Here is a 20,331-nt window from a genome sequence, read left to right as displayed (position 1 = left end):
TTCTTGCTTGCTAGAAATTCACATCTACTGAAATTAGAGGAAAAAGAGCATCAAAGACCTGGGCATAGTGGTATAATGTCTATGATCCCAGAACTCACGAAGTGAAGGCAGAAGGATCATAAGGATCATACTACATAGCAAGTTCAAGGCCAGCCTGAAAAAAAAAATACAAAACAAAACAAAACCAGCCTGAAAGATCCTTTCTGAAAAAGAAAAATAAAAGAAAATGAAGAAGAGGAAAGGTAAGATAAGGAGGGAAAGGAAACCATGAATATATAAGAACAACAAGAATTATTATTATTAAAGAACAACACACTTCAGCTTGATGTGGAAACACATGTTCTAAATCCCAGCACTTGGGAGGCAAAAGCAGTTTGTCAACCTGGTCTACATAATGAATTCCAGGCCAGTCAGGGACATCAACATCAAAGTAAATGGAGAGAAACTCAAAGTGATTCCACAAAAATCAAGAACAAGACAAGGCTGTCCGCTCTTCCCATACTTATTCAATATAGTACTTGAAGTTCTGGCCAGAGCAATAAGACAACATAAGGATATCAAGGGGATACAAATTGGAAAGGAAGAAATCAAGTTTTCACTATTTGCAGGTGACATTATAGTATACATGAGTGTCTCCAAAAATTCAACCAAGGAACTGATACAGCTTATAAACACCTTCAGTAATGTAGCAGGATACAAGATTAACTCAAAAAAAATCAGTAGCCCTCCTATATACAAATGGCAAATGGGCTGAGAAAGAAATCAGAGAATCATCTCCCTTTACAATAGCCACAAATGATATAGAATACCTTGGGTTAACTCTAACTAAGCAAGAGAAGAACCTGTATGAAAAAAAACTTTAAACCCCTGAAAAAAGAAAGTGAAGATGTCAGAATGGAAAGATCTCCCATGCTCATGGATAGGTAGGATTAACATAGTAAAAAATGGCAATCTTACCAAAAGCAATCCCCATCAAAATCCCAACACAATTCTTCACAGACCTGGGACATCTGGATCAAAACCCTTGCCTCAAGGTTCAAAGGTCATCATGCAATTAGGAGGAAAGTTTGTAAGAGCTAGATGGAGTAGATGTCTATAATCGAGCAGCATTTGTTAGAAATGATAGGAAATTTGCATACACAACTTATAGTGGCTATCCCTGCATACATAAGGCCTTGCATATAATCAAGCCACTCAAAATTGCACTATGGATGAGGGAGGGACTTATGAAGTTCTACACTATCTGAGGAGTTATAGGCAATTAGTGGCTGTTCTTGTGGAGTCAGATAGTAGGTTTTTTCAGGTATTCAGAATTTGGGCCCTGAGAGGCTACCCATGTACCAGTAGATATCCCACACCCTTGCACATACAGGCAGAACTAAACAGACTCAGTTGGTACTTTTGAAGACAGGGATATGAGGAGGAAAAGATGATATTTGGAGGTCAGGGAAGGAATTGGAGGGTTGGGAATGGGTGTGTAGATTTCATCTAAATACATTATATGTGTATATGAATGTTAAATAAAATATTTAAAATATTACTTTAAAATCACATTTAAAAATCATTACAAGAATTAGTAAATGCTAATATGCTTACCCAGAAAAAAATCATTTGAAGATAAATAGGCATGGTTCTCATTATTTGATTGCTTTTGTATTTTTGAAAGGATCTGGAGCGTCTAATGTCTGTATTATCTTTGTGTCAAGAAAAATAGTACATCAGAAGCCTGATAAATATACTTATGATTTAAGAAACAATTACTAGCCGGGCGGTGGTGGCGCACTCGGGAGGCAGAGCCAGGCGGATCTCTGTGAGTTCGAGGCCAGCCTGGGCTACCAAGTGAGCTCCAGGAAAGGCGCAAAGCTACGCAGAGAAACCCTGTCTCGAAAAAAAACCAAAAAATAAATAAATAAATAAATAAATAAATAAATAAATAAATAAATAAATAAATAAACAATTACTATAAGTCAATTATTATTTATTAAAATTATTAAGAATATGCTTTTACAACTTGTCTGTTAAGGCTTAGGAAATATTTATACATTTAAAAAATAGCCTGTTATAACTAATTTGTTTGTTTTCTGGATGTCTTCCTGTCTCACCTTCTATGTAAATATAAAAAAACCCAGAAGTCAGGGGGGCATAACAAGAAGAATGCAAGTCCTGGAACTTGCTGATACGTAGACTATCAATTCCCTTTATAAAAGACTTAGCTGAGGCCTCAGTCCTCCCATATACAAAACTGAGACTTAAAATAATTATTGATATGTTTATAGTAGGGAAAATTGGAAGGTTAAATGATATAAGGTAAGTGGTTAATAGATACTACCTCCCATGATGAAAGGTGGTAAGGTGGTAGGGTGGTATGTTGTTGACTGCACCAGAGTGTTAGAGTAGATATTATGTGAGAGTCATATTTAGAATGTATTTGAAGCAAAGACCCAACTCAGTTTGATAATTGTGTGTGAGCAATAAGAGAATATAAATTGCCTTAACTGAATGAAGATTTGGAGGCCTTCAGACTGATTTTCTCCTAGATGAGATCCTGTGTATAAGCTGCAAGCCTGTGATCTCAAAGTAGGACTGGATATAGATGCATGAGCCTTAAAGAGATGATTGCACCATAAAGAGGTTGTTAGACTGGGACCTAGGAGCATCTGACTGTGACTGTACCATTAAAGAAGAAGATACATCAGCACACAGAGAGATACCCGAATTACATGATCATGAGAAAAGTCCTATGTGAAGACCCAGCAAGGAGGCCACCACCCAGCATCCAAGAAGAGGCATCTGGAGAAAACAAATTTGTGATCAGCAATGTAAAGTTTCTGACATTCACAGCAATTTCTCTTGCTAATTCTACCCAGTCAGTGTATTTTGTTTTCAGACATAGCAAATTAAAAAGGACAAGAGCAGGAATTGAGCTTTGGAAACCGTTAAGTGTATGTTTCTCACACATTCCCTCAAGGCTGCTCTCACCTACACAAACCTGCATGCCCTGCTGCTTTGCCTTTCCTGAAGGTCTCCCCTGTCAGCTCCTCCAGAACTAACTTCATTTTATTTGGTGAGTTTCTAGGTGATATTTTTTGTTTGTAATACACGAATCTCTTTCACACTCTGCTGACACTAAAGAAGGTCAGGGAAAGGGCACCAGCTAGGTGACATTTGTTAGAATCAGAGACTGTGTTCCAGACTCACCAAGCTGAAGACAAAATGGATTTCTCCAAGGACTGTAGTTTCCTTAGCTGCTTACTTGATACACTGGTTTCCCTTTATTTATTCCTCTTGCTCCTTCGTTTCCGCCTCTAGTGTCCACCAATGGTTAGCTTCCCATACATGGTGTACAGCAATCAGAGGCAGACATGGAAATTAATATAGGAACCTGCAGGACCAGTACCTACAATTTCTTCTCATAAAACAAATGAGCCCTGAGAAAATTACTCTCATTTTCACTTGAATAGAGTAGGATTGCTGAGTTATAATACATTCTCCATTCAAAAGCTATGCATGATAAGTTGATTAAAAGCCATCAGCCTGGTCTTCTTGTAATTGTCACATTATTCATTGGGACATCCATTGTTTGGGAAGCTTTCTTGTAAATGTTTCTATACACCAGAAAAGGGCAGAGTAGACACTTGTATGCAGAACATGGGACCCTGCAGAGTTCCACAGTTGATAAAAGACCAACTTAAGAGTGATAGTCAGATGGTCCTCTCTACTTTACTTCCATACAAATTCTCTTCAGATCTCCACCAGCTCAGAACAAAAACTTATCAATCACAAGGGTCTCAAGAAGACCTGAAATGAAATAACAGGTACCTGAACTTATTCAATTTGACTCTCCATAATAAGACTAATTGGATAATTCACAGATATAACAAGTAGGGGAAAGGGCAGGAGAATAGAAAGCAAGCATTATAGGCAATATACTTTAAATAGTTTCCAATGCTCAGCTTTCTTGTTTCTATAAAATGGAAACAATTGCTTAGAAGAACATCAAGGGTATGGAAAACATGCTGTTTGATAAGGAGATGAATGTAGAGAGAAGAGTAGATGTTACTCCAGGATGTAGTGAGAAGTTGGAACTGAAAGCATTTCACAATATTCAGTGGAGAAAAATCTATGCTGAGGCCTATGATGTGAGAGTGATGAGATAAGGTTTTTCATAGGAAGAATGCCAGTTTCCTTTATGACAGTAGTATTTGCCAAGCAGGACAGAGAGAACTGTGTTATACACATTTTACTGCAGGAGTAGATAGGAATTTCAGAAATAATAGTCACCCTAGTGTGGGCTAGTATCCACAGGCTGAGATACTTAAATATATTTATGTGCTTATAACTACTGCCAAAATTATTAATCTAATGAGAAACTATTCTCCTGAGCCCTAGAAATATTCAAAAAGAAAAAGAAAGTCAATCTAAGACAGTGATTTTCAACTTTCCTAATGCTGTGACCCTTTAATACAGTTCCTTATGCTGTGGTGACCCCCAACCATAAAATTATTTTTGTTGCTACTGGAATTTTGCTACTATAATGAATTGTAATGTAAATGTCTCTGTTTTCTGATGGTCTTAGGAGACCCTTATGAAAGGGTCGTTCGGCCACCTAAAGGGATCACGACTCACAGGCTAAGAACAGCTGATCTAAGAGAATTATAGAAGAAAGCATTTTGTTATAGTAGATGTTATTTGGTTATAAATAATGTGCATCCTTCACATCACTTAAATGCTGATAATTATATATTTGGACCTCCCAGGTTCAGCCTGCCTTGTTCTCATACAAAGACCACTGTTATCTCTAAATGCATCTTCCTAAAATATTTCAGGTTAGAAAAATCTCAGCTCATTGAAAAGAAGCAAAGATCCCAGACTGTTATTTGACTCCTCCTGGGGACAGAGAATCAAATGCTTGCTCACCACAGACAGAGTGTGAACCCACCTAAGAGATGATTACACACAAGTCTATCTTAGTGAACCGATGCGATGACATTTTGGAACCCTGGTTACTTAGAGGCTGCTGTATTACTTAAAATGCTGTCCCAAAATGGACGATTGCTTATGAAAGCAATATCCCTGAGTTCCCTAGGAAAACAAAGCCATTGAAAAATCTCCTTTCTCCTGGAAATCATTAACTGTTTTTATAAACTTGGGAATCAACACTGTGAATGCTATCATTTTTCTGAATTTCCTGAATCCTGTAAGTTTTGTGAATTTCCTGAGCCTCCCAAATTTTTCAAGCTTCCAAAGTCTTATCAAGACTTTTTCTCCATCCAGAAAGATTATTTAAATTAAATGAAAGAGCTATAAAAGGCAGATCCTGTTGGGATAGTGGGAAATAATTTCAACACAGGGTAAAACAATGCAAATGAAAACAGAATGCATCAGAAACACTTAAAACCCATAAGAAAGTGGCACCACATATTAAAAGTTTAAATCAAAGAATTGGCTAGGCAGATTTTAACATTTGGTGAACTTTTTTCCAGGAGAAAAAGATATAGAAAGATAGCAGATAAAGGAATATTAGAGAATTTGTCAGTATCATATGCATACATAAGAAAGATTAAGTGCAGTTTTCTAGCCAGTAAGAAAATATGTTTTAACAGAACTTGAAATAAGAAAGAAGAAATTTGGAGGAATATGCACATGAATGCAGTACTGTTTTTATTTCCTCCTAAGTGTCTAACTATACTTCATGGATGACTTATAAATATGATGTTACTGTATAGGGTACTAGGTGTACATAGAGAAATACATGTTTCACCTTCTTCCTTGAGGGGGTTGGTTCTAAGACCAACTAGAAATTAGATTTTCATGTCTCTTGGGTGAATTGTAAAAATATATGTAGATAATAGATGCATATCTCTCCACGTACCTAAGTTACAACTACATCAGTCAGGACGCCTACCATGAAGTATATGAACAAAAATGCTGGTGAAGATGCTTATGGGATTGTAAGTTAGTATGGAATTTCCTCAAAAATCTAAATCTAGATCTTGCATTTACCATTTCAGCATACCCCAGAGATAGTTGTCTATCCAAGTCAATGCATGCACTATTCTCAGTAGCTAAGACTGAATATAGGATAGGTATCCATCAACTGATGGACATATGATACATACAAAAAGTGGAAACTTTCTACCCTCTAATGTTTCTATTTTCACGAAAATGGGTAGAGATAGAGATCACCAGATTAAGAAAAAATCCCTAATAATGACAAATATTACAATCATGCTGTCATTCTCAGAATCTGAATTGTAATATCTGCATGTATATCATAAAGCTTGAAGTAGGACAGTGAGGGGGAAAAGGGAACAGAAGAAAATAAAAAGGGGGAAATGGCAAAAAAAATCATGATTTTCCTCATGGAATCTAGATTTTACTTCTTCAGATAAGAGCCCTTACACTGTGAAATGAAATACACATCTAAAAGACATAAATGGAAGCACTGTTGGAAATATCAAGAGACTGCCTTCATTGGACGCATAAAAAGCCAGTCAACAGGAATATCAGAGAACTGATTTTTCCTTTGTGGAATCAATACTGACCTTAATATTTGGGGCACTGTAGTGGGTAGCCATTCCAGCTTGGATCTGGAAGTTCCAACCCCCATTGAGACTCTGGCAACTGTCACGCCTACGAGGCAGGGCCAGGGGAGGTGCCTGGAGACCCGAGATCTGGATGGGCCAGTGCTCTCTGTGCCAGGACCCTGAACGGTGGAGGTGTACTGAGCAGAGCTCCAGAGAACACCACTGGCTTGCGATACACCTTCCCCAGACCCTGCGACCTACCTTTCCCTTTTTGTAAGTTACCCACTAAATAAATCTTCCTTTTAACTAAGTGGAGTGGCCTTAATAATTTCACCAATAGGGCACTTTGTATTTGGACTCCTTTGAAAGTGAGGCTGGCAAGATGATTCAAAAGGGTAGAGGCCAATGACCCAAATTTGATTCCCAGGCCACACATGGAGGGAGGAGTAAATCACCCCTTGTAGCTTTTCCTCTGGCCTCCAAATGCAGAATGCCTCCGCTAAAACACAAATTTAAATTTAATATGGAGTAAACCAGCATTATAATGGGTATCAAATCTCCACACAGGTACCAGGGACTACCGAAAGGAAACAACAGAGGAGAATTAGAAATACTCATTTCCTGACAATGATTTAACCTCCTTTGAAAACAAAGAAGGGTTTCCATTCAGTTTCAGGACCAAATGCAGCACATCTAGATGGCCTTTACATCAGAAGGACTTTTAGATAATCTAGGATTTCCAGTAAATCTAGGCAACAACCTACTTCCAGCTAATATCTGTGCTTTATGCCAGAACAGAACTGTCTCCACTGAGGAATGAGATGAGAAGGAATTCAGGATCAGGCTTTAGTGGAAATCATTTCCATTTGCCACTCAAGAGTTTCTGAAAATGGCTTAAGAACCCTGCCCCCAACTTATACTGAAACAGGAGTCCTCTTTTGTTAAAGTTTCCAGCTTCTTGGACAAAGGAAGCTCTGGTTTTTTTTTTCTTTTCCTGTCTCTCAAGCTTGTTCACAACCTATTGTAGCACATATTCTCTGAGCCTGAAAGGCAATCTAATGAATCTCTGTTCACAGATATGTATGCATTGCATTGGTTCTGATTTTGTGGGGAGTCATGAGTACATCCACCTTCCATACACTGAAGAAAACCAGTGAAGTATAATTTCCTCCTGTTTGCATAGAACCCTCAAAAATTCTAGAAATTTGTTCTGTAGTGAAAGACCAAGTTTAGTTTTCAGCGTGAAATCTAGGCAACTTTAAAAACTCTGATTTGGAAAAGAATTTTAAAACTTATATTATCAAAGTTCACTTTCATCATTTAATAATTTAAATATATTTGAAGAGAATTTCTTTAAAATAGTGAAACAGAGATTATGAACGTGTTTAAGAAAGTAGAAATATTTAACCATGTACATTTTAAAATTTAGATTAATCACTGAATTTAGTAGTCATTCACTATCTTTGATTAATTGAGATGCCCAACAAGATAACTATCAACATCTATGCAAACAACCAGAAGAATAAGGGTGATATTTTTGTAAATATTTCATTGAATACATCAATTCATTGAAAAGCCAAGCTGAAAGGTATCAATAGCTTCCTTTTTCCCAATATGGAATTCTTCATTGTGACTATAAAAGATGAACTATTAGTAAATTTTGTGAAACAATTGTTCATATTCTTTACTGTTTCTTTATGAAAACCATTATTTGAAAGAGACTCACTTTTGGTTTATTTATTTATTTATTTATTTATTTATTTATTTATTTATTTATTTTTATTTTATTTATTTATTTACTTATTTATTTATTTATTTATTATTTTACAACACCATTCAGTTCCACATAATAGCCACAGATTCCCATGCTCTCCCCCCTGCCCCCCTCATCCTCCCCCCAGCCCACCCCCATTCCCACTTCCTCCAGATCAAGGTCTCCCCCGAGGACCGGGATCGACTTGATAGACTCAGTCCAGGCAGGTCCAGTCCCCCCCCTCCCAGACCGAGCCAAGCGTCCTTGCATATGTTCCAGGATTCAAATAGCCAACTCATGCAACCAGCCCAGGACCCAGCACCACCACCCAGCTGCCTCCCAAACAGATCAAGGCAGTTTATTTTTCAAGACAGGGTTTCTCTGTGTAGTCCTGGCTGTCCTGGAACTCACTCTGTAGACCAGGCTGACCTTGAACTCAGAGATCCACCTGCCTCTCTCTCTTGATTGCTGAAATTAACTTTTGATTGATTTTAAATATATATAACTTAGGGCTGTGGGTTGATATAATTCTGAATTTTTATGCTTTAAATTTTTTTGCTATGGTTTTTAATCAAGAGGAGTTTTGAGACTTGGGAGATGGCTTAATTAATAAAGTGCATGCTGTACAAATGTGAAAAATTAAACCTTCTGTTGGAGGGCAAAAACATTGAAATAAAGGATTCCAGGGGTAACTGGATCTTAGAAAAGAATAAATGTTGGAAGTGTGTGGGACAGAGGGGAAGACAGAGCACTACTTGTTCATGGCACTTTTGAATCAGTTTTTCTTTTCCCTGTCTATGCTATTGAAGTGGCCAGCATGGAGAAGGAACCTTATAACTTTAGCTTCATGAACTTTATTATAATTTCAAAATAATCAAAAGGGACTTGATCAACAATGGTATCACTGTATGAAAGACAGCACATTATATCACTAGTGTGTGAAAATAATCATGGTTTTATGTAAATATACTTGTCTATGAAAGCTTAATATTTTTACCCTGCAGAAGTATCTCAGCAAAGTTTCATCTGAAATTTATTCCAAACTAAATATTTTCTTTCTTCTTTGACCTTCCTAAGCATGTAAACAGCTTGGAGGCAATGGGGCATTGTAGATGACCCCAGACTGGCTTCTTGCTAGACCACAACTCCCTTGCACCAGGCTTGGCTTGCGCCTTCTTCATCACTTCTGCCAAAGGAGAATATGTCAGATAACCCCAAAACAATAATTATAACAGTTAATGAGAATACAGTAAATGTTGAGTATGTGTTCCCCATTGTACTCAGCCTTGGTGAGTGTGTGTTCGTGGACTTTTACTAATGGTTTGAGTGAGAAGAACTTGGCCTGATCAGGGCTAGGAGGACAGATTAAGTGAGTTGTCACTTTTGAGATGTATTTGGAAAGTACAGCCAATTGGACTGTCTAGCAGACACTGTCACAGAGACTGAGAAAATAAAAGTGGCTCTTTTATGTTTTGGTATTTGGGTGAAAGGTCTGTCATTTCTGAGAATTTAAAGTGAAGAGCTCTGAGCTCTGATTTTCCCTCAAGTATCTAGTTCTAATGTAGAATCCCTAACCCTATTACACTAGAATATGGCTATGTTTGGAGACCGAGAATTGCTTTTCATAAGCTTATTAAAATAAAATGAATCTGTTAGGACAAAAAGCAATAGAATATGTCTGGAATTCTCATGTAAAAGGACATTTAAACATACAAGTGACACAAGAAATACTTGTGCAGAAAGCAACTCTATGTGAGAACATGTCAAAGTCACTCCCTAGAATCCAAAGAAAGGGGCTGCTGATGCAGATGTAACTCATGGAATACTTACAGTGGCTCCATAACATCAGAATCTGTGAAAAAAAACAGTCTGTTACTAAATTCTTCTTTAACTTTCTTTTGTATTTTTGGAAGTTCAAGAAAACAAATATGGAATAAGTTTGCAGTAGAATTGGAAAACCATTAGTTCTATGGGAATACTAGCTGCAGCGTCCATAGTTAAGTCAAGGAGATTAGTTACAGGCTTCAGCACCTATTGGGTTCCTAAGAAAGAGCCCGCTGTGTGCTGCTCATTGCTTCACATCTCCATAACTGAGTCTTCCCTATTGTTCCTCGATAACTTGTTTGTATTGTATCTCATGGGTTCCTACAATTTTTTTTCATAAAAATTAGTCTCTTTCACATCTTGCAGATGTGAAAAGGGAAAGGGCTCCCACATTGGGTGATATTTTACAGAATCTGATGCTGTGATCTGTGACACAAGTAGCAAAGGACAAGGGTTATTTTCACCTAAACAGTCACCTGTTCTTACATATTCCAACTGCTCTGTCTCTCTGATCTTTTTTCACATAAAAGTCTTAATTAATCCACCCAGGCAGAATCACTCATCTCTGGTTTCCTTCCATCCACGGTTCATAGACACATGAAAACAAATAGAGGAATGAATGTACATGGAACTGGCAATTCTTCTCTGTCTTTCATAAAACCCATGAGTCATGGAACATTTTTTTTTCTTTTTGTTCATATACAGAGAATAACTCCAAGCACTAAAACAGTCCTTCTTCAGAATACATCCATGATCACCTGAGGAAGAGGCATCAGCTTTTTTGGCCCTTTAGATTTCACATTATCTGTTGCAAAGCCCATCATTTATGTGGCTTTCCTACAATGTTACATATTTCCATTCAAAAAAATGAAAACTGGGGGCTAGAAACCCCATCCAATGACTGAGAGAACTGGATGCAGAGACCCATGGCTAGGCCCCGGGTGGAGCTCCAGGAGTCCAATTGGTGAGAAAGAGGAGGGTTTATATGAGCGAGAATTTTTGAGACCAAGGATGGATAAAGCACAGGGACAAATAGCCAAATGAATGGAAACACATGAACTATGAAGCAATGGCTGAGGGGCTCCCAATTGGATCAGGCCCTCTGAATAGGTGAGACAGTTGATTGGCTTGATCTGTTTGGGCGGCATCCAGGCAGTGGGACCGGGTCCTGTGCTCAGTGCATGAGTTGGCTGTTTGAAACCTGGGGCTTATGCAGGGACGCTTGGCTCAGCCTGGGAGGGGACTGGACCTGTCTGGACTGAGTCTAATAGGTTGATCTCAATCCTCGAAGGAGTCTTTGCCCTGGAGGAGATGGGAATGGGGTGTAGGCTGGGAGGAAGGGGAGGGGGCAGGAGAGGGCAGAACAAGGGAATCCATGGTTGATATGTAGAATTAAATTATATTGTAAAATAAAATTAAAAAAATCCAAAAAAAGAATGAAAGAGGGAGGGAGGGAAGAAGGTCAGAAAATGAACTGACCTAAAAATTTATTATAAAGAGTGTAAAAACATTTATGTACTTATTTAACCCTGAGACATTGGAATTTATTTTTAATGATAGAATTAGAGTGTCACAATGTGGGTTATAAGTAGGATAACAAGAGTGAGTTTTTAGAAAGAGGTCTTAGTGCTAGAGATTGTGCATGGCAATAATGAAGGGAAGAAAGAAGAATGCTAGGTTGTTAAGATATTATCATAATTAGGTAGACCATGGGAGAGGCCAGCCTTAGTGTGTAGTAGAGTAGATAAGAAACAAGTGAGTTAGTATACATGGGGAAAAGCAATCTCTTTTAGAAATTCACGCCGGGCAGTGGTGGCGCACGCCTTTAATCCCAGCACTTGGGAGGCAGAGGCAGGCGGATCTCTGTGAGTTCGAGGCCAGCCTGGGCTACCAAGTGAGTTCCAGGAAAGGCGCAAAACTACACAGAGAAACCCTGTCTCGAACCACACCCACCACCACCCCCCCAAAAAAAAGAAATAGCATTCACCTGCTTAGTTCCCAGACTGCATGGAAACAGTCCCATTTCCAGCTGGGCTGAAACATTCCTGTTCTGGAAATCTGACAATTCTTTGGATATTGACAGTCTTACATGTAGAAGAGGCTGTCCCAGGGACATGGTATTTCTTAGCATTTAATGTCCCTTTCTCTCCTTGGATCTTATACACAAATGAAATCCTTTAAATTCTTTTAGAATTCATAACAGTATTCTTGCAATATTTGGAAAAGAAATACATTAGCTATGTGGAATGGTTACATAAGCTGAGGAATTCTTGAAATTTCCCAAATAATTGATCCTGGATTCCTAGGACATGGGTGTGTTTGTCTTTCTTCTCCCTTCTACTAGCTCTTCCCTTCCCCCTTCTTTACCATGCTCAGTTCTTTCTCTCACTACATCCATGAACAAACTTTATTAAAACCCAGATACCTTTTACAGTAGTAGTATGATGGTGGATTCTAAAAGGTAAAGAGTTTGAAGTGATTCCTACATGATTTTTAATATAAATTTTGTTCATTGTTTGAAACTTTTATACATTTTATTCTGATCATATCTATCCCATTCCCCCAAATCTTCCAAGATCCCCTCCCCATTCTATATTAGCCCAACTTTGTAACTTTGCTTTAATTACTTTAAAACCATCTAGTACAATTAATATTAGCTATATACTGTTGGATGTATGGCCATCCACTCAATCATATTCCACCTTTCAGGGGCCAAACCTTTAAAGACTAACTCTCCTTCTCATGTAGCTATCAGTCACCAACATCTCCACAGCTAGAAGTGGAACTGGATGGCCATGAATCCTAATTTGTCTTAATAAAAACCTGGACCCAGATATCAGCGTAAATCAGAGAGAAAAAGAAACAAGCCACAGCCACCACTTTCCTCATCAGCTCCTTAAAGGCAAAGAAAAAAAGAAAGAAAGAAAGAAAGAAAGAAAGAAAGAAAGAAAGAAAGAAAGAAAGAAAGAAAGAAAGAAAGAAAGAAAGAAAGAAAGAAAGAAAGAAAAAGAAAAAAACTGACTCTACCAGGAACCAGGGACCAATGGGCAGAGAAGCCAGGACCACCGCATCCTGTCAACTTCCTGATGACAAGGCCGGACACCGGTGACCAAGGGCTCTTGCAGAAAAGGCAGTAGAAAAAGGGAAAAAACAAAGCTCCCTCTCAGGCTGAGGATTCTGGAGAGATAAGAAGTCTTTCTAGTGGCTGGTTGCTCTGCTTCTCTGATCTTTCAGCATTTACCCCTATATCTGTCTCTGGGTTTTTCTTAAAACCAATTAGAATTCATGCTACAGGTCACCTCTGCTTTGCATGTAGAATTTTGTCTGGCTTGACATTGTGAATATCATGTATATGCTGTCTCAGCCTCTGTAAGTTCATATGTGGAACTACCTCGTTGTATTTGGAAAATAATGTTTCAAGTCTATATTTATTTTTAATTTTCTGGAAGATGGGGAGTATTCTTTAAAAACTATACCAGAAATGTTGTTTTGATTAATTTTATACAATTTCTTTAATATATACATGAAATAATAATCACATTTATATTTGGCTGTGGGACTAGGGTGATTTAGCAACCTCATCCAGTTACTAACCTGGGATACAAAAACAAAGGCTTCTGTCTACCCTAGGAAGAATTATAAAGGAAGGAACCACAGGCATCTATACTTTGTTATTGGACATGTTCACTCTTGAATGCACAGTATGCTCAAACAAGGTGAGCATTGACTATTACCTAGTTCCAAGTTACACTTGATTTCTATGTGTGTTAGAAAACTATAATCAGACACAGGTAATGTTTGCTTAAATATAATTCTAATAGTGTGGGATAGTTTCTCATTCTGATGAGTAGAGAGTTTTTTAGGACTTAGTATCTGTTGATAACACTATTTATCCAGGTAGCAGTCCTGCAAGTTACACCTGCTACTAACAAAGGGTCTTGATTTGTTGATAGTTGGGCCACATGGAGAAATCTCCTAGTAAGCATGTATGGGAACACATGAGGCCAACATGGTATCAGAAATATTATGAATCTCAGCCGTGAAACTTCTTATCCTTGTCATCCAACATGATATTATTCTGGCATTTCAGAGGTCATCAAAGAGGAAAGAAATGTCACTCTTAACTGCCCAATAGGTGCTTTAAATCATTGCCCAGGAAGGGAATGAAAAACAAAACAAAACAAACAAACAAAACAAACAAGGGGAAGCAACAGTATAAAGACTGATTTAAAAAAAAAATCTCTTTTAAGTAAATACCTTTTAGTGCAGCTCTCAGTCCTCACCAAAGAAGCTTCCTTGTACAATAGGCAGCAAGGAAATCAAAGACTCACATATGAACAATGTACAAAGGACAATAAATTTCCCAATTATGAAGAGTTAAGCTATAAACGAATATTTCATTACACCCCTCCCTCCCAAGGCCTAGGAAACATCATAGTAGAGAGAGTAGAAAGACTGTGAGATCCAGAGTCAGGGAGGCACAAAGCAGAATCTTCTGAACATGAGAGAATCACTGCACTCATACATTCACAGCAGCTATAGTTGCCAGCACAAGAGCTGTACTAGATCAAGCCAGTCAACTTATAACATGGATGGGTAAGGGCCACACAAGTCCTCAGCCCTAGTTGAAGGGCTATTGATAGTTAATGGCTGCTAGGTGAAGGAAGGTCAGTTTTCTTTTTGGATGTGGTTAATGATACTCCAGAGAATGGCCTCATACCCATGCATCTACAGGAAACACTAAATGGATTCAGCTAGTCATAAAAAAATCAAATTTGAAGAGGGCTATGAATGACAATGTTTGAGGAAGAGTGGAGGTGGTGACAGGCATGATAAAGTTTTCAATGAATCAATTTAAAACACTGTATTTTAAAATTCATTTTAATAGCCCCTTCAAAATCCACTAAAATACAGTGTCTACCTTCCTCTGCTAGTTATTGTAGTCCTCATGTGATGATTGTTCTTGCCTATCAATTTGGCTGAACTGAAAAGACAGCGATAAAACTAGTACAGCACATGTTTATATGTGTCTGTGAGAAATTTTGCAAATAGGATTGCATGTTGACTGAGGAAATTCTGGGACAAAGACACACTATTTGTGTGCAGAATGACCTAAAAGGCTAGTTGCTGGGACAGAACAAAGAGCAAAGGGGAACTTTTGCTCACTGTGCTAGCAGATTGTCCTTGACCAGATGAGTGTTTACTGTAGCAGTTCCTCACTTTGGGACATTGGACTTCATCTTCCTCTGTCTTTGAATGTTGGCTCATATATGTGACTGTCTAGGAACCTTGGGACTTCCAGCTTATAATTAAGGTCCAAGTTTCATGGAGGTTTCCAGTTTCTGGGATGAAAGGCTACTGGCTTCTCCAGCTTTTGAGTTCAAAGAGCAACCACTGTGCTACCTTGCAACCTCTGAGTCTGTGAGACAATTGAATAAATCTTCTTTCCTAATTATACATGCGCTGTATTAGTTCTGTTCTGCTGGAATGCTCAGGTAACTGTCTCCCCACATACTTAGAAGACCATTGAAATATAGCTCTCAAATAAACATGAAATTATTTAAACAAATAAAAAAGAAAAGGTCCTGACATGACCTTATGAGACAAGGAAACTCCAAAGATACCACGGAAGTTATTTTCTCTTGACCTTCTACTGGTGGCCCAGGAGCCACCCTTAAGAGTAGTTTACTTCCACGGTGGGACTCCTTTGGAGAAAACTTTTTTATTTTTGTTTTTTGAGACAAGCTTTCTCTGTTTAGCCTTGGAACTCACTCTGTAGCCCAGGCTGGCCTCAAACTCACAGAGATCCTGAGCGCTGGGATTAAAGGTGTGCACCACCACCACCCTGCTTGCAAACTAGACTTATTTGAAAAGGGTTATCAATTGGAGATGGCTTCTGGAATATTAGGGATGGGGTATATGTCAATTTCCCCTTTCAGCTCTAGTATCCTATCTGGTGCAGGCTCTGTGCATGCTACCTCAGTCTCTGTGAGTTCCTATGTGCATTGTTGATCCTGTTGTGTTTAAAAGGCCTGTTTCCTTGGTGTCCTTCAATCCCTATAGCTCTTAAACTCTTTATATCACCTTCTCTACAGAATTCCCTTGGTACTGAGGGGAGGGTTTAAATCAAGACATCCCATTGAGGGCTAAGTGCTTTAGCACTCTCACTCTCTGTACACAGTCTGTCTGTGGGTCTCTGTATTTGTTCCCCTCTTCTGGCAATCATATTCCTTCTTTGTGGAGTTTTTGAAAATGCACTCATTCATTCTCAGTTTACACAGCATCTTGCTCTCTTATGGATTCTACTGCTGTGAAGAGACACCAAGACCATGGCAACTATTATAAGAAAACATTTAATTGAGGTGGCTCATTTACAGTTTCAAATGTTTAGGCCATTTTCATCATGATGGGTAGCACGGTGGTGAGCAGACAGACGTGGTGCTGAAGTATTAACTGAGAGTATTACATCTTGCAGGCAACAGGAAGTTAATTGAGACACTAGTGGGGGTGGCGGAGGTATCCTGAGCATACAAAGCCTCGAAGCCTGCCCTCACAGTGACACACTTCCTCCAACAAAGTCACACCTCCTAATAGTGCCATTCCCTATGAGATGATGAGGGCCAGTTACATACAAACTACCACATGCAGTAACAGGCACAAAAGAGAGACATTATAAATTAAACTTGGTGACCTTTAGAGAAGATTCAAAATAGTGAGTAAAGTACAAATCTACAGTAGAGCTTTGCCTTGAGGGTAAGAAAAGATATGGAGCCAGTAGCAGGTATAAATAATTATGATTATAACAAACCAGTTTGTTCGGTGGAGGGGGGTTATTTTCTCATACAGCTAGGAAACTTTCTTCTTAAACTTGTTCCAAACTAGTATTCCTTTTTCTTTCTGAGCAGCATTCTAACCTTATAAGCAAGTAAAAAGCAGGAAAGCACAGAGCCCACTAACAAGAGCAAAGACAGTGGCATAACCAACTCCTAGCTCTTTACACCCATATTGGCCTGGCCTCACTTTTATCTAGGGAGGGAAAAAAATCCTCATTATAGGATGAAATTGAATGTAATGACCTATCCATGAACCCTAATTAGCCTTGGCCAGTATAACTGTCAAGAGAGGAGCATGGACTCACAAGAGTCATGGATTAGACATGATGAAAGTCAGCATATTTGAAATGTATTTTGAAAGTAGAGCCAAATGCATTTTGAGATAATTTTCACCTCTCCCTCTCCCCATTGCAACTCCTCCTGTGTCCTCCTATACACTCTAAAACTCACAATTTTTCCTTTATTTTTATTGCACACATATATGTGCATACACAACTATAACCTGGTGATTCTGTATTACTCTGTGTGTGTCTGTGTGTGTGTGTGTGTGTGTGTGTGTGTGTGTGTGTGTGTGTGTGTGTGTGTGTGTGTGCATGTGAGTGCAGATATCTGAGAAGACAAGAAGATGACATTAGCTCCCCTGGAATTGAAGTTATAGGTGGTTGTGAACCACTCAATGTGGATGCTCGGAAGTCTTCTACAAGAACAGGACATGCTCTTAGCCTCTAAGCCATCTCTCTCCAGCCACCCAAGTGCACTTTTCTGTAGGCAGTGTTACAAGATCATGAAAAATAAATGTGGTTCTAATGTTGAACCCTTAGTGAAATGGCTGTCGTTTCAGAGGAATTGCTGTTAGGTGCAAAGAGTTAGATTTCCGCACCCCCAACCCCCCCAAAACCTAGCTTTTCTGTTAAATGTCTAATCCTCATTACCTCAGAGTATGACTGTTTGGACACTGCCAATTGGATCTTTAATAATCAAAAGAAGATATTTAGAACATAGATACTTCTAAGAATACGTTGACAAAATGACATCAGCAAAACATGACCAGAGAGGATACTATATTGTGACATAATTTTAAGATTTCCTTCTGGAACAAAAGAAATAAAACTCTGAAGAAAATAACCTGGTAGCAAATTAATCTATGTGAAAAATACATCTCGTATTTATTCTCTGTATATGATTGTTGTGGAAGCTTAGAAAATGAATATGAAGTAGTGGGAAGTAGAAGGTAAAACTTGTGGATTCTATGGGGTTACTAAGTACAAGGTACACATTCCAGAGGTGGATTACTTAAGAGCTCTAAATACCTACAGGTCTCTATGAGCCTGGGGCATGGTGCCCATTATTTAACCTAAACTTTACTGAATGTCTTCCTGGTGAGCTGTTCCATAACTTGTTTTGATTATACCCCATGAGTTCATAGGTGACATCTTGAGGAAAGTTAATAGAATAGTCTCTTTCAATATTGACAAAACTGAAGAGGTTCAAGGAAAGGACAAAATGTTTGCAGCATTTCATAATGCTGCTGCTGTTCTTTTCTAGGATCCATCAATATAAGAACAAGATTGCAATTCCTATAGAGCTGCCTGTTCCACAGTACACACATGTGAACAAATCTACCTAGCTATCTCTGTGGTCCATGTCTCTGACTTGACTTTCCCTCCTAAGAGTCTAAAACTGGTCATTGGATCAGGACCACTGGCAAAAAATATAGGAGTTTAACAAAGGCATATAACTGCACTTTGCCTTCCAAAAATCTCATGAAACAAGATTCTCTGATTTTTAAATAGCCACAGAAAATTGCCAAGTGATTATATTCTGCATTCATAATGCACCTGTGATGAATATGGAAAAAGCCACCAACCATCATATCTCTGCAGTTTTCACATTATCTATAAAAAGCATACCATTCAACTGGGCTTCATACAATATTCTCAATACTTGTTCACAGAGAACCAGCATGCAAACTCATACATGCCTACCATAGGACCCATAGCACACACTGGATAGGGGGCCTGTCTTAAGATGCAGAATCTCATGACCCTCTGTGATTAACCTTCATCAAAAGTCTCTTCAAATTTCCTCCAGAGATAGACATATGCACATATAACTGCGCGCATACACACACACACACACACACACACACACACACACACACACACACACTACTCTGAACTGAGCAATGAGACAAGTATTGTACAGATCAATCATAAAAATGAAATAGTTCATGCTTCTTAATAAGAATGATCTCCCAGAGCTCCACCTTGGGCTCGACCATGGATCTCTGCATCTGCTTCCATCAGACACTGAATGAGAATTCTTTCATGACAGCCAGGGTGTTCGGCCATCCAATCACCAGAGCAGGTCAACTCAGTCACTCTATGGACCATTGTCAGTAGTCTATTGTGGAGGTATCGTTGTGGATTAATGGGGAACTCTCTAGCACTCTGTTTTTTCCTATTCCCCTGGGGTCTTCATTCATCATGATATCTTCCTCTCCATTCTCCCACTCTGCTCCTGATCAAGCTGGGACCTTCTGCTCCCCTAAGCTCTCTTTCCCCCGACCCTTGCCTTCCATTATCCCACCCCACTCCCAGTTAGATCATGTAGATTCCATCTATTTCTCTGTCATTTGGGTGATTCCTGTGTATTTCTTAGGGTCCTCTTTATTAGGTAGCCTCACTGGAGTTGTGAGTTGCAGACTAGTTATCCTTTGCTTTACATCTAGAATCCACTTATGAGTGAGTACATACCATGTTTGTCTTTCTGAGTCTGGGTTACCTCACTCAGGATGATGTTTTCTAGATCCATCCATTGCCTGCAAACCTCATGATGTCATTGTTTTTCTCTGCTGAGTAGTACTCCATTGTATATATGTACCACATTTTATTTATCCATTCTTCAGGTGAAGGGAGTCCAATCAGAGAGAGAGAAAGAGAGAGAGGGAGAAAGGAGGGATTGTATGAGTGAGAGATATTGAGACCATGATTGGAAAAAGCACAGGGACAAATAGCCAAACTAGTGGAAACACATGAACTGTGAACCAATGGCTGAGGAACCCCCATGGAATTGGACCAGGCCCTCTGGATAAGTAAGACAGTTGATTAGCTTGAACTATTTAGGAGGCCCCCAGGCAGTAGGACCAGGACCTGTCCTTAGTGCATGGGCTGGCTTTTTGGAGCCTGGGGTATTCTGGGACACTTTGCTCAGCTTTGGTGTAGGGAGGAGGGGACTGGGCCTGCCTTGGCTGAGTTTACAAGGCTAGACTGACTCCCCAGGGGAGACCGTTCCTTGGAGGAGGTGGGAATGGGAGTGCATTGGAAGGGGAGGGCTGGGGGGAGAGGAGAGAAGAAGGGGGAATCCGTGGCTGTATGTGAAATTAAGTTAATTA

This window comes from Peromyscus maniculatus, chromosome 3 (genome assembly GCF_049852395.1).
Source record: "Peromyscus maniculatus bairdii isolate BWxNUB_F1_BW_parent chromosome 3, HU_Pman_BW_mat_3.1, whole genome shotgun sequence".
NCBI lineage: Eukaryota > Metazoa > Chordata > Mammalia > Rodentia > Cricetidae > Peromyscus > Peromyscus maniculatus.
This window is presented reverse-complemented; position numbering follows the sequence as displayed.